This window comes from Triturus cristatus, chromosome 11, assembly GCF_964204655.1.
Source record: "Triturus cristatus chromosome 11, aTriCri1.1, whole genome shotgun sequence".
Taxonomy (NCBI): Eukaryota; Metazoa; Chordata; class Amphibia; order Caudata; family Salamandridae; genus Triturus; species Triturus cristatus.
In genome coordinates, this window is record NC_140594.1 from 43,684,250 (window position 1) to 43,700,820 (window position 16,571).

Here is a 16,571-nt window from a genome sequence, read left to right on the forward strand (position 1 = left end):
TGATAAAGAAATCGATATAGCGACCCAATGGTTCCAAGATTGAGCCACAACCCGACACAATGGGGCGACCCGGGGGGGTGGTGGGGTTCTTATGTATCTTGGGCAGGGTGTAAATTACTGGTGTGCGGGGACTTTTGGTGTTGAGAAATTGAAATTCATTCTTGGTCAGAAAGCCTTGGGTTAGGCCTTCTTCAGTGATATCAAGAATGAGTTTTTGAATATCTTTGGTGGGATCAGAGGGCAATCTCAGATAGTGGTCTGTTCTAGAGAGTTGTGTCAGTATGCCCTGTTTGTAGGAGTCAGTGTTTTGGATGACAATCCCTCCTCCCTTGTCTGCTGGTTTGATGGTCAGGTCATTCATTCTCTTGAGATTCTTCATAGCTTCTTTCTCGGTCAATGAGAGGTTGTAAGGGATGTACCTACGTTGGTGTTCAAGTGTGGCGACTTCGTTTAAAACCAGCTTTTCAAAAGTTAGAACTTCAGGTGGGATACTGTACAGAGGCGGGGAAAAGGTAGAGGGAGGGCGAAATGTGGTAAATGCTGTTGAAGTGGTGAATGGTCTGTTTTCAAAGAAGGCCTGAAGGCGAATCTTTCTAAAGAATCGTAAAAGTTCAATTTGAAGTTGCAGATAATCAGGTCTAGTGGTTGGAACATATGAAAGTCCTTTGCTAAGTAATGTGATTTCTTGCTCAGAGAGAGAGTGAGTAGAAAGGTTAAAAATTGGAATAGTTTGATATTCACCCATAGTGACTGTGGTCGCTGAGTTAGGGGAGTCACTGGTGGGAATAGTGTTACTCACCATTGGTAATATCGCTGGCGTGTCTGTCTGTCCCCAGGGGTACTGTGCCAACGTGGGAGACGTGGTGTTCCGCGGCTGGGTTGGCGCCCCCGGTCTTGCCCTAAAAAATTATCAGGGTTGTTAGGTCTGGTTCTGGATGTGCTGGGGCCTTCAGTGGAGTCAGAATTATCTGAAGACTCAGCCGAAGTCTCAGAAAAACCAACTACGTGTTGCTGTTTGTTAAATCTACCCCAGGGTCGCTGTGTTCTAGGACCTAGGTATGCCCTATTGGTGTAAAAATCCTCAAGTAGATATGGATATGTCCTTTCTACTTTGTAATTCTTGATGTCTCTCTTAACTTTCACAATTTTTTTGTTTTGTTCAATGCGATGAAATTCAGATAAAGTTTTCTCAACTTTGTCCATTAGGTTCTTAGCGTCAGTGAGGGTACTATTCTCTTTAATCTGTTTTTCTATATCCTTAATTTCTAACTCTAGTTTTTTTGCTTCTTCAGTGGCAATATCAATGCCCAAGACCATCCAGTGTCTTGAGCATGTTGTTCCAATATGGCTAAAACCCGTCAGATACTTCTTAATGTCAGTGAAGACTCCTGGGATATTTCGGACTTGGAGCCCCTGGGGAATTGTGTTTGATTTCAAGTATTCAGTTAACATACGAATCATTAGCTGGAGTCTAATAAATTTCTTGGTAGATTTTTCTAGTTGCTCAAAGATCGTGGTTGCAGTGATGTCAGTACTTTCCGTAGTCTCAGTGAAGAGAGAGGGACCTTCTAATATTCTTTTTATATAATCATCTGAGTAAAGGGGAGCGTGTTGTGCCATGCCCAAGGAAGGAGGAGGGGTGGAGAGGGAGGGGGGAAGAAGGTAGGCAACCGGAATTGTAATAAGTAAATACAAAAAATTACAAAAGGTTACAACTCACTGAAAAGGAAGTGAGTGGGAGTAAATTCTAGCAAATCCTTGCAATCCAGTGATTGCGCAAGGGACGTTTATAAGGAACAAGGAGACCCTAGGAGTCAGAAGGGACCAAGGGTGTAAATATTATTATAAAGGAACAGTGGTCCCATTCAATTCGAGTAAATTAAAGTGCCACAATTAGTTCAATGAAAAATTGGGTTTTATGTTTAAAGACAATGCAAAAATAACTAAAAAATTACTGTAAATAGTGAGAAAATTAATAAAACAGTGAGTGAATTGGTGGCAGGGTAATAGGAAATCAGCCGATTTCCGGTACCCAGGCAAGTGATTTTAAAAGGTGACTTTTTGGTGCTCAAAGGTAATTGTTATCAAAAAGTCAATAAAACATTTCATACTCCGACATTTCAATTTTGTAATACACTGGAGTTTAGAAATGATTGTCGACGACGTTTCGATCCCTTAACACGTAGTGGGATCTCTTCAGGACAAGGAAATGATAAATAATTGCCTGGGAGAAAGCCTAGTGGGGAGGGGGAGAAAAAATAAAAATATGCAAAGTTAGGAAGAGAGCATAGGAAGAGTAAAGAGGGGCGAGAATAGCTAGAGGGTAATATGCGAGAAGGGAGGGATGTTGAGGGGGTAGTACAAGAATTAAAAATTAATAAAGGGGGGGTCGGAACTTACAGTGAGAGGATGACCCAATCAATTAGTAACTGTTGCGCAGCCGCGCCAGCCAAAACTAGACGATCCTAGTGTTGTAGTCCGGAATGAGGTATAGGCAAGAAATAGAGCCTGTGGGGAAGAGGGAGAGTCAATGCGGGGGAGGAGTGAGGGAACGTAGGGTGCAGGTGGGGGAAGGTTGTGCAAGGGCTTACCAGCGATAAAATGCGGGAAACAATTCGGATGAAGCGCCCCGTCAAAAACCGTCACAGCCTGGGCTCGACGGATGTCAATTTTCGTGTGGGCTGATAGGTGAGCCTGGAGAAGAATAGGAGGGTTAGGAGGGGGTGAGGGAGTGACTGAATGTGTGAGTAAGGGGAGACAAGCGGGTTACGGCTTACCAGGGGAGCGGCGAAGAATAGGGAGGATTGGTCCAAAAGGGCGAGTCAGGTCTGTGTTGTACACGATAGGAATTCCGAGGCAGCCCGGTCGGGCTTGACGATGGGTTCGAAAACCTACATTCTGCGGGGAGAAGGAAGGAATAGTGAACTCGGAGGTGGTGGGGGTTGGTATTGTAGTTACGGGACAAGAGGAATAAAACTCACCGTGGGGCGGTAGTCCGGGAAATAAGCGAAGGAATTGGTTAAATAGTTACGATGCAAGCCGCATAACCCACGAGGACCTGTGAAAGGGAGGGAGGGAATCGAGTGAGAAAGGGCGAGTAATGTGGGGGAGGTGAGAAGTGAGCGAGCGAGTGTGTCTTACCTGGGGAGCTCGCGAGGATCAGGCTAAGCGTCAGGGTGCGGGCTGTGTGAATGGAGCCTCAGTGGGACGGAAGTGCACTGGTGAAATGGAAACGCCCAGTAACCGAAAGCGAAGAGGGCCAAGGTGTGGTGGAAAAAGAGGGCGGCCATGATGGAATGGTCAAGGAAGCCAATAGAAACAAGGATTGCGAAGGTAACCCAGATAGGAAATTAGTAGTAAGGAAAGTAGCGCCTCAGGATGAGGGGCGAGGAGCAGTAGGGAAAGGAGGAAAGGGGGGATAAGTTAGTATAATGTTAAAATACTTCAGTTATAACAAGGGAGTGGAAGGAAAGGGGTTAGAGGGCATGGAAAGGCCAAAGAATTGCTCGGTACTTGGTACATAGATTTAGAGAGAAAACACATTTCAGTAATTTTACGCATGGTAAAGTGTACACAAGGAGATATTCATGGATTAGAGTAGATTAGACCAGTCCTCAAGTCGGTTCAGTCCAGAGTGATGGCTATCACAGTGAATTATCCATTTGAGTTCCTCTTTGTTGAGGACAGATGCAATGTTCATGTTCCTTGTGGACTGTGTGATAACGCTGATCACCTGCCATCTCAAGTCGTCCTCGGTATGATTAAGTTGTGTGAAATGTTCAACAAGAGGAGCGTTAGCCGTCTTGCAGCGGATTCTGCTTCTATGTTGGCAAATGCGAATCCTAATTTTCTGCGTCGTTTGTCCCACATAGATCAAATTGCACGGGCATGTTATGGCATATATAACATTAATAGTGTTACAATTAGAAAAATTGTTCAAGATGACGTTAATGTTAGCATGCACGAAGGTTTTAGTATCCAATGTGAGGCAGCAGACACTACAGTTAGTACATTTGAAATGGCCCACTAGTCGTGGTAGATTGCAAAAGGTTCTCAGGGTAGAGTCCCTGTTTGGTTCTGGAATTGCGGCCCTGACTAGATGATCCTTAATACTTTTGTTCTTTTTAAATGCAAAGATAGGGCACTCTATACGGAGGTTTCCAGCATTCAGTGTAGGCCAATGTCTCTTGATACATTTTTTCACTATGTTAGAAATAGGTGTAAAGGTGGTGACACACACGAGTTTGTCGTTCTGTTTCTTATCCTTGGGAGTGAGTAGGGTTTCCCTCGGGCAGTACCAGGCTCTTTTGAGCGATCTCTTGACTAATTTACGTGGGTAACCTCTGTCAGTCAATTTTTTGAGTAGCAGGTTAGCTTCAGAGAAATAGTCTTGTTTGAAGAAGCAATTGCGCCGTATCCGCAAGAATTGTGAGTATGGAAGTGAGTCGCGAAGGGCTCTGGGGTGGTGACTGCTGTATGCCAAAAGAGTGTTTTTCTCAGTGGGTTTGCGGTAAAGGGTGGTGTAGAGACCCTCGTTATGAGCAATGATAGTGAGATCCAGGAAGGCTATTTGTTCTTTACTGCTGTTAACAGTAAATTTTAAACCATTGCTGTGATGATTAAGCCAGTTATGGAATTGAGCTAGGTGGTCTGTGTTACTGTTCCATATAAGGAAAATATCATCGATGTAACGTTTCCACTCTTGTATGTAGGGCCTGAAGGGATTATGGGGGGATAGTATGGTATTGGTTTCCAGCCAATCCATGTACAGTATCGCGAAATTTGGAGCGAAAACTGCGCCCATACTGGTTCCTTTAACTTGTTGGTAAAATGTACCATCAAAAAGGAAGAAATTCTTTGTGAGGCAAATTTTGAGAAGGTGAATGATGAAAGAGGTGGGGACTGAATGAGGTTGTGGCCTAGTATTAAGAGTGGATCTTATTACGTCAATGCCTTCATCATGGGGAATGTTGGTGTAGAGTGACTCCACATCGAGGGTGCAAAGGAGATCGCTGAGGGGGTTAAAGGGAAGTCCCTCTATAAAATTTATCATGGCCATGGTATCTTTAATGTAGCATCGAGTGACAGGAACAAAGTCTCTGATAAAGAAATCGATATAGCGACCCAATGGTTCCAAGATTGAGCCACAACCCGACACAATGGGGCGACCCGGGGGGGTGGTGGGGTTCTTATGTATCTTGGGCAGGGTGTAAATTACTGGTGTGCGGGGACTTTTGGTGTTGAGAAATTGAAATTCATTCTTGGTCAGAAAGCCTTGGGTTAGGCCTTCTTCAGTGATATCAAGAATGAGTTTTTGAATATCTTTGGTGGGATCAGAGGGCAATCTCAGATAGTGGTCTGTTCTAGAGAGTTGTGTCAGTATGCCCTGTTTGTAGGAGTCAGTGTTTTGGATGACAATCCCTCCTCCCTTGTCTGCTGGTTTGATGGTCAGGTCATTCATTCTCTTGAGATTCTTCATAGCTTCTTTCTCGGTCAATGAGAGGTTGTAAGGGATGTACCTACGTTGGTGTTCAAGTGTGGCGACTTCGTTTAAAACCAGCTTTTCAAAAGTTAGAACTTCAGGTGGGATACTGTACAGAGGCGGGGAAAAGGTAGAGGGAGGGCGAAATGTGGTAAATGCTGTTGAAGTGGTGAATGGTCTGTTTTCAAAGAAGGCCTGAAGGCGAATCTTTCTAAAGAATCGTAAAAGTTCAATTTGAAGTTGCAGATAATCAGGTCTAGTGGTTGGAACATATGAAAGTCCTTTGCTAAGTAATGTGATTTCTTGCTCAGAGAGAGAGTGAGTAGAAAGGTTAAAAATTGGAATAGTTTGATATTCACCCATAGTGACTGTGGTCGCTGATTTCCTATTACCCTGCCACCAACTCACTCACTGTTTTATTAATTTTCTCACTATTTACAGTAATTTTTTAGTTATTTTTGCATTGTCTTTAAACATAAAACCCAATTTTTCATTGAACTAATTGTGGCACTTTAATTTACTCGAATTGAATGGGACCACTGTCCCTTTACGCAGATGACACTATCCTGCATGTGAGGGAGCCGCACATTAATCTTGTCCCCCTGATTCGTGAGATCCTGCGCTTCGGTGGCCACTCGGGTCTGGGCATAAACTGGCACAAATCCATCATATTCCCTTTGACTAGCGGCACCTTCCCATGGCAATGTGAGTTCCAATTGGAGTGGTGCTCGGACTCGGTACGCTACTTGGGCATTCAGATACATTTGAGCACAGACGAAATCATACGCCTCAATTATGGCTGCACGATTGCGCGGCTGGAGACGCAGGTGGAGGGATGGTTGCGCCTCCCGCTCTCCATGTCGGCCAGAATAGCCATCATAAAAATGGTAGTGCTCCCCAAATTTTTGTATCTTTTTAATAACGTCCCTATTCCTCTCACTCGGTCTTTCTTTTCCACCTTGAGGTCCCTCCTGATCCGACTGGTCTGGGGCGGGAAGCACCCCCGGATTCGCTGGAAGACTCTTACACTCCCCCAAGATAGGGGAGGCCTCGGCGTACCTGATCTGTATCTATACTATCTGGTCGCGCAGTGTGCACATGCCTATGCCTGGTACCATCCAGACGCTCGGATCCCGTTTCTTCGCCCTGAGGCAGACTTTGTTCTCCCGGGCCAGTTGGCGGCCGTTTTGCCCAAGGGTATCCCCAGAAGCCCAGTGGATATTCAAACGGTGTCCACTACTAGCTGGGCCTGGAAGAAACTTTTGAGCTACTTAGCTCACCCTCGCCTATATTCCTCCTCTCTCCCTATTCGCAACCCGGGGTTACTGCCGGGCACGGATGAGGCGATTGTGCAGCGAACGTTAAGTAAATTTAACCTCACCAGGATGGGGGATTTATACCCTGGAGGGCACATATTCTCGGCATCGGAAGAGGCGCGTTTCAGCGAGGCTACTTTCATGGATAGGTTCATTCTTCGCCGACTCTATTGCGCGGCCAGGATGGCAATTGAGGGTTTCCCCCTTGAGCCTGCTTCCTTTGAACCCCTTACCATCCTTATTGACAAAGATACGGGGGCCCATATAGTCTCGAGGCCGTACAAGGCGTGTGCGGCTTTGCTCCCTTGTGCGGATGACCGGGCGCGGGCGGAATGGGAGACGGACCTGGGTAGGACTATTACGGATGAACAGTGGATGGCTTGCTGTAAGGTTACTGCTACGGTGTCACTGAACAGTCGTCACAAACTCCTTCACTATAAATTCCTGCGCCGTTAGTACATGACCCCAGACAGACTCCATTCAATTGACCCAGCACGGCCACACCTCTGTTGGAAGTGCTCGGCACCACATGCGGACTTCGCGCACTTGTCCTGGACCTGTCCGAGACTGCAATCATTCTGGACACAGGTTTACAAAGTATTGGAAGACATGTTAGGGCTTACACTTATTCCCGCTCCTGAGGTTGCGTTGTTGGGCTACACAGCAAATTTCCCTAAGAATGTTCGCAGGTTGGCCGCTATGGGTCTACTTCTGGCCAAACGTGAAATCGCCAGGCGCTGGGGGGATAGACGGGCTCCTACGGTCAAATCGTGGCTCACTGCCATGGCTTTTTGCAGCACGAATAGCGAACTCTACTCCAGTCTCCTTCCCTCGGTGGCGCGCCCTAGGGACATCTGGGGCCCTTACAAAACATACATCACGGGTCTTCCCGGTTCTCCCTCACCACCCACACATTCTGGTATAGTCCCAACGGGAGTGGGGTAGGCGGTACGACATGGGCGTTGGGTGTATGGTGTCGTCATGGAATGGATGGGATGTATGATCCACGGGGCGCTTGCGGTGGGGGGATTGATGGCATGGACATCAAGTCGGTTACAGGGTGTACATGAAGGGATGGGGTGGCTATGAGCCCTGGGTGTGGATTGTCGATGTCAGTCTCTCCTGTTGCAAGTAGGACAGGTGTTGATGGTGGATTGATGGATGGGGTTCTGATGTCGGATGCCTCCCATAAGTTGCACATTTTGTCAAGGAGCTGGGGGTGTTGTGATGTACCTCCATACTTTGTCTCTGGTGAACGCACAGCTATCATTTCTGTACCGTTTGATTTTGCAAATTTAAATAAAGCTTTAAAAAAAAAAAAAAAAAAATTGTAGTCTGTGTTATTATATTACTGGGTGCCATCAGAGCTTATAAGTGGCATAGAGCAAGGAAGACTGAGAATTTTCTTAGACAAGAGGAAAGGAGAATGGAGAGACTACAGTACAGTCAATATGAGAATATCAAGAATATGGAAAAGTTGAGACAGGGAAAGATCTACATCTGTTTAAAACCGTCTTTTCTGCAGTTAGATCATTTTACAGAGAAATGTACTGATTGTTAGGCCTGGGCAAAAATTTTGTTCCGTTCGCGGAAATTGCGATAATTTGACATTTTCGCGTTCCGCGGAGAGCACGAAAATGTCAAAATTTCCGCTTTCCGCAGCTTGGCGATAATTTGTTTCTTGCTCGCGCTGTAAAATAATACATTCTCGCGTGCGCGTGATCGCCTTACCTGAATCCCTGCGTTCGCCGACAAGTTTTCTTTATCCGGTCGCGTTCTCCATGAGATGTTGTATTGTTTTTAGCCATTTGCGCTGTCTCGCGACAGTTCGCACCCGCAGTGACGTCATGCATCGCGCAATCACGTCTTTCTTCTCGCGATCATACACCGCGAGACAACTCAAAACAAGATGGCCGCGCCCCGAGCAACCACATGGGTAAGTTGGCGACCCGCAACCATGCAGAAAATCTCGCGTACATGCGGGAAAAAAAATTCCGCATCTTCGCGATATTTCCGCTTGTTTGCGATAATTTTAAATATTTTCGCGATAATTTGCAAAAGTGGATTGCACAAATTCCGCCCACCCCTACTGATTGTGATGATACTAGTCATCAAAGGGGGGCTGATAGAGCTCAAGTTTGCTCTTTATTTGGTGGGGTGCGTTATAATCATGGTCAGCCCGCATCTACACCCGATCCGTTTTCTTGAGAATATGCCACTGTAACAATGTAATATTGTAACTGAAATGTAATAACGTGTAAGCAAAGAGTTAGAGATTTTATTTGTGTATCCAAAGAAATAATGTAGTGTGCATACAAATTTAAGTAATCACATATGCGTGAAGTATATTTTTGACAAATGAACATATCCTTTATAAAATTTCCTGTATTGTGTGTATATTCATAGTCCATATATGCATGTACTTTGATCGTGTGTACTGTACTTATGTTAGCTGAAGATTTGGTAGGTCTAACTTTAGTTTCTCCCTGTTTACTCTCTGTTTGAAGGTTGCTAATTAGGATTTATGTGCTTGTGGAATTCTCTCTTTTCATGTCTCCAATGCAGGTGCCGGAATCTGTTCTCGTTAGTTTGAATAACGTCTTTGTTTTAGCAGTCGGACAAGACTTAGGGAGGAGAGGATGCCTTTGAACAAACAGAGCTGATTAAGTAAGAGGATGGGCTTCATGTCTGGAAAGGCCTGGGGGCTTTCGTGTCTGGAAAAGTCTGGGAACTAAGGGTACCGAGTAAGAAGATGATTGTCCATTACCTCACGGAAGGTTACCTAACAAGAAGGGTCTCATTGGATGAAGTGGTCTCGTGATGTATTTTTGCCTTTTGTATTGGGGTTAGGGACAGAATCTGGTCACTTCTGCCCCCCTGAGGAGAGGAGAGCATCTTAGACCAAGCTCTGTAGCTTTACGCTACTTGACCCAATTGACGTGAGTGCGTTACTTAGGAAGTCTTCATGCGCTGACACCTTTTAGAGAACTTGCCTGGGGATAAGCTAAGTAGGGATGTCACCTTAGATGTAGTGTAGGGACAGATTAAATACTTTGTACTTATGAATTGGTGATTTTGTGCCTGTTGCACCGTCTAAATTTAGTGCGAATATTTGGTTTTGTATTAGTGCCCATGGATATCTACACTCTCTTTATGAGGTGTTTGTATGTTCAACTTTTCTTGCCGCTTTAATAAATATATTAAACTGAAATCAGGAGTCTGTATCCTTCCAGCATTTTGGAATGTATCGTGAATGTATTATCGATAATTGAATTTCTCTCCCCTCAACACTTACAAGCAGGTAACAAAAGAGCCATTGGCCAGGGGTTCCAGAGTAAGTCTAGAATGTGGAACCCGCCTCCATCAGGATATACAGGTCAGTTTTCACTGCCCATCACTGCCAGGAAACCCTTGGCGGTAAGGGGCAATGAAAACTGTCTAATGACTCCATCACTATGGGTGGTAGCTCCTGTGGTGAGGGGGGCATTTTTTTAATTTACAAATAGAAAACCCTTCTTTGGGATTTTCTTTTCGAAAATATATAAAATACTTTTTTATGGATGGCACCATCATGTTTACAGAGCTGTGCATCAAACTTAAAAAAGCATTTACAGGAACAGCTGATACAGTGGTTCCTGCCAATGCTTTAGAAATGACCGCCGGCTTACCAGTCATTTCTAAATGTTTGATGTCGGAACCCCGTCAGGGCAACAGAGTAATCTTCTCACCTTGATGGAGTAAAAGCCTGTCCACCAAATTATAAACCTGGCCCTTAGTCTATTTTTCTGATTATGTTTATTATTGAATTATTCTGGCAATGGATGGACTTCATGGCAATTGATTTCTATGTCATTTAACTGATTTAATGAGCTTACTGCTGAATTTACATTCTTTTATCTTCTGTAGTGCACGTGGGTTTTATAAACCTTCATGGTTTTTCTAATTCTTGACATTGAACTCCCTTTTTGAGTCAGTACTTTCTTGTTGACTGTATTTTGAAATGCTGTTTTGAATCTTGTCTCCAGGGGCACATTAGCTCATAGTTCTTCTGGTCAACACCATCCCCAAACCCCAAAATGGGTGCCACTATTATGCAGATTATCTAAGCGATAGTGTGTACACAATGTTATATTCCACACCTAAGAGTAGACCTTGACTGTTTGTCTTCTTCAACCCACAAAATTTAAAGCCTAAAAAGAAGATAGTTGGCACTTGAGGGAGCTCACAGCAGTGCCTGCTTTCTTTGCTTCGAAGAACAGTAGCAAAGCTTGATACAAGGACTTCCTACGGGACATGGTGGACCAGCTTGGCACTTCCAGCTCCACATCTGTAGCTCACTGAGCTGGCTTGTACACTTCAACAGCAGAAAGAAGCTTAGAATGCACCACTTTGATTGGCCTGCTGTTGGATCTTATGTGGATCTGTGGGTATTTCATGAAATATCATGCAGGTTCTCGCTGTGGCAGCTGCTGCCTGAGGAACCTGCTACCCTGCAAACATAGCTTATCAGCATTTCAGTAGTTTTTTTTCTCTGGGTGAATCAGAGAGCTTTACAGCCTGGTGGCAGTCCTGTCCTAATCTTAGGGCCTATTAGAGGCTGAGGTGGGGGAGAGCCTCAGATGAGATAGTAGAACCAATGCTTGCTCCACAGGTCCAACCAAAGCCTGTGACAGCACTGGGTGAGGGAGCAGCCGAGTAAGGAGAGGAAGCAGGAAGCAAGGTAGATATGGACCATGAGACAGAAGCAAGTCTGAGAAGTGTGGGAATTGGGAGGAAGAGGAGGACAAGTAGGAAGAGGATGAGTAGCCTCAGAGGACCCAGCCGAACCAGTGAGGGTTTCGGAGAAGCCAAAGAGGAAGGAAGAAGCAGGAAGCCGGGTAGACCAGGATCATGAAACAGAAGTAAGTATGAAAAGTGCTGAAATGGAAGAGGAGGCGGGGGTAAGGAGGAGGAGGAGGAGTAACCTCAGAGGACACAGCGGAACCATTGAGAAGCCAAAGAAGAAGGAAAAAGCAGGTGGGAGGATAGACAAAGACCATATGACAGAAGCAAGCCTGAAATGTGTGGGCAAGGAGGGGAAGGAGGACCCTCAGAGGAAACAACAGAACCAATGAGGGCACCTGCGGAGCCAAAGAAGAAGGAGTACTAAAACAGAAGGGAGATGCCCACAAGAAGAAAGTAGTTATGGGGAGTGAGGCTAGGAAGGGGAAGGGGCCTTAAACAAAGAACAAATTAATCTTCATTTTAGAATCTTTATAGCTAAGTAAGGTACAGCTCATAAGCCGAGCCATGATGTATTTCCGCCAACTAGCGCCTCCCTACGATCACATTCTAGTATCATGTCTGACCAGGAATGGAAGGATCACCACACATGTTGCTACATAAGCTTAATAAATGGGCATGAAGAGTAAAGAGACCTGCAGAGAGATCTGTAGATGTAATGTGGGTAAGGGAGGAGCCTGGAGGAGGGGCAGGAAACAGCTGAATGTGGACATTCCATGTCCACATATGAGGGGGAGGGGCAGAAACAAGAGGGACAAGTGGAAGAGGCTGGAAGAACAGAAAGCTGGCTAGGCTCTTGCCGCAGGAAGAAAGTGAGCTTGAGCAGCGTTAATAGTGAATGAAGGGAAAGAACACAGCAGAAATAGCAAGGCTGGGGAGAAGGGGCTTGATGGTGGCAGGTGGGTCCACATTGCACAGATTACAAATCTCATTGGTGGCATACATGTGCATGAAAGGCTGGTCAGGTAAGATAGTACAGGGGGCTAATGCACATGGTGAGTTATTCATGTAACATTTTACCTGAGGGTTATGGGTTGGTAATGCAGTGACCTCAACTCAACTTTTCATACTTCTGAGGTCAGACATGGGAGTACCAGTCAGTTGTACAATTTTAATATCTGCTATATACACAAAAAATTATGAATCTTTGGTAGCAAGCACTATATAAAACAGAACAAGCTCTATTTAAAATGTTATATACAGTGTTATCATCTTCAGAAACAGAGGACAGTTTGGAACAAAAGGTGATAGAATAACTAAATGAATTGTAGAGCTGCCCACAGACATGGGCACGTTGGCATAAATAACACATTTGGTATTCTTACCTTCACAGAGTAGCCACCGGGGACCCTTCATTGGAGGAACTGAGATGGCTGATATCTGCAGAGCTCTGCTGAACAGGCACAATAGTGAAGACTGCGGAATGACAGGTGGCTCAACAGGGCAGCAGCTGGTGCAGGCCACAAACACAGCTACAAGTGGCCCCCAAGGCACTCAGAAAACAAGCCCTGCATTACAAGGTGAACCAACGAAAAACAGACGGTACACAGACTCTGGACCCAATCCAGAAACAGGGAGTGCTGAGGAGAACAAGTATCATCACCACAAGCAGACCCGGGTACTGCAACTAGTGGAAATTAGAAGGAGTTGAGCAGAAACTGAGAGCACAGAACTACAGAGGGGGAACAAGAGGCAAAGCAAGAGGAGGTTGGGTGAGAACAACAATGTAATCCCATAAAATGCTGAGAGCTGACCCAGCATCAGAGCAGACTATGCACAGAGCATCTAATGAAAGCTGTCAATAACAAGAGGCAGAGCTATCATTGGTGCAGCAGGTGCAGCGGCACCGGGACCAAGGAGTGTGAGGGGCACACTGTCCCAACCGATTTTTATTTTTACTACTCTAGGTGCAGGTCCCTCCCTTTACCTGTTGGATTAGTAGAACTAGTTCTAGGGACTCAATCAACAAATCCGTCCACTCCAGGAATCTCTGTTTGACTTCATGGTCAGAGGTTCGACTCCCAGTTAATCCACTCAGCCTTTCAACCTTTCATAATTAATAAAATGAGTACCACTCAGTTGGCTAAAAATAACCGTATTTTATTCTTCATAACAATGCCTGAAAGAGCAAACCTATGTTCTACACATACATATTTTAAGCCCTTCTTTTTCTCTCTACTAACCTCCTTCTCTTATAACATATTTTCCTTGCTCCCTCCTTTCAAACCATTTCTTTGTTTTTCTATGTTTATTTTCTTCCTTCATCTCTTCCTTTCCTTTCATGTACTCTCCTTTACTTTCATACCTCTTTAACTTTTTGCCTTTCGTTTTTCCTTTCTTCCTTTCTTTCTCTCACCCTTCTTTATCATTTACACCTTCTTTCTTTCCTTCCTTCCCTCACTCCCATTTTTCTTGTTTTGGGTCTTTCCTTCTTTTGTGTCTTCCTTTCTTTCTTTCTTTCTTTCTTTCTTTCTTTCTTTCTTTCTTTCTTTCTTCCTCTCTTCTTTTCTTTCTTAGTTTCTTTCTTCTTCCTATCACCCATCACATTTCTGTCTTGTAGCCCATTTTTCTATTCTTGCCTCTACTTTTCCTTTATTTCCTCCCTTGCACTATCTATCTCCATGTATCTTTTTTTCCCTTTTCTTCCTAGTTCTATAATTGCTTCCATTCTCTCACCAGGTTCCCCCTCAACTCTGTCATGCTCATCTTTACTGTAAAATATATAAGTACATCCTAAGTGGAAGGAGCCCTTTTTGAAAGTTTAGTATGCTTTATAGCAGTGAGCAGGCACACTGACAAATTCCGGCACCTCGCGCACTGCAGCGAATGGAGCTGAGCCTTATAAACATCATCCGGCCCCTCGCGCACTGCAGTGAATGGAGCTGAGCCTTAGAAACATCATCCGGCCCCTGGCGCACTGCAGCGGATGGAGCTGAGCCTTAGAAACATCATCCGGCCCCTCGCGCACTGCAGCGAATGGAGCTGAGCCTTATAAACATCATCCGGCCCCTCGCGCACTGCAGCGAATGGAGCTGAGCCTTAGAAACATCATCCGGCCCCTCGCGCACTGCAGCGAATGGAGCTGAGCCTTATAAACATCAACCGGCCCCTCGCGCACTGCAGCGAATGGAGCTGAGCCTTAGAAACATCATCCGGCCCCTGGTGCACTGCAGCGGATGGAGCTGGGCCTTATAAACATCATCCGGCCCCTGGCGCACTGCAGCGGATGGAGCTGAGCCTTAGAAACATCATCCGGCCCCTCGCGCACTGCAGCGAATGGAGCTGAGCCTTATAAACATCATCCGGCCCCTCGCGCACTGCAGCGAATGGAGCTGAGCCTTAGAAACATCATCCGGCCCCTCGCGCACTGCAGCGAATGGAGCTGAGCCTTATAAACATCAACCGGCCCCTCACGCACTGCAGCGAATGGAGCTGAGCCTTAGAAACATCATCCGGCCCCTGGTGCACTGCAGCGGATGGAGCTGGGCCTTATAAACATCATCCGGCCCCTCGCGCACTGCAGCGAATGGAGCTGAGCCTTATAAACATCATCCGGCCCCTGGCGCCCTGCAGCGAATGGAGCTGTGCCTTAGAAACATCATCCGGCCCCTGGCGCACTGCAGCGAATGGAGCTGAGCCTTATAAATATCATCCGGCCCCTGGCGCTCTGCAGCGAATGGAGCTGAGCCTTATAAACATCATCCGGCCCCTCGCGCACTGCAGCGAATGGAGCTGAGCCTTAGAAACATCATCCGGCCCCTGGCGCACTGCAGCGAATGGAGCTGAGCCTTATAAACATCATCCGGCCCCTCGCGCACTGCAGCGAATGGAGCTGAGCCTTATAAACATCATCCGGCCCCTCGCGCACTGCAGCGAATGGAGCTGAGCCTTATAAACATCATCCGGCCCCTCGCGCACTGCAGCAATGGAGCTGAGCCTTATAAACATCATCCGGCCCCTCGCGCACTGCAGCGAATGGAGCTGAGCCTTATAAACATCATCCGGCCCCTCGCGCACTGCAGCGAATGGAGCTGAGCCTTATAAACATCATCCGGCCCCTCGCGCACTGCAGCAATGGAGCTGAGCCTTATAAACATCATCCGGCCCCTCGCGCACTGCAGCAATGGAGCTGAGCCTTATAAACATCATCCGGCCCCTCGCGCACTGCAGCGAATGGAGCTGAGCCTTAGAAACATCATCCGGCCCCTCGCGCACTGCAGCGAATGGAGCTGAGCCTTATAAACATCATCCGGCCCCTCGCGCACTGCAGCGAATGGAGCTGAGCCTTATAAACATCAGGGTGTTCATTGGTATTTGCATTATACAGTTTACAATACAACACTGGAGCAAATACCCGAATAGCACTTTGTTACAAGGTACTTAGAAGCAATAGACTGAGTTTTAATATTTCCAAAAGGGCATTAATTGACCGTTTTGCACATAAAAAATATTAAAGCACTTTCCTTACAAGAAATCCACTTTTTTTTTTTTCCACTGAGTTTTCTATAGAGCGAACTTGTCCTGAAGGTATCGGGTACCCAAGTGCTTTACATGAGCACCAGTTGCTTTACAGAAGGACACGTTCATTTTTGTTGCGCAAGGGGAGATTAAGTGATTGGCTGAGAATCACAGGATGTTGAGCGTAGTTGCCGAGACTCGAACTAAGGGGCATATTTACAAGGCGGCAATAGAAAATTATCGCCGCTTTTGCGTCCGTTTTCGGCCGAAAAGCGGCGATAATTTTATCGCCTAATTAGCAAGGTCAAGCTAATGCGTGAAACCTTGCATTAACGCCCGGACTCTTAACGCCCAGCTTTGCATCTCTAATGAGATGCAAAGTGGGCGTTCCTGACCTGACATGACAGGAGAAATATCGTTAAGCGACATTTCTCCTATCATCAAGCCCCACCATATGAAGCATAGCGGCAAGAAAAGTAGCGATAACCCCTGTTATCGCTAATTTCCTTACGCCTGCTTCAGGACGGATTTAG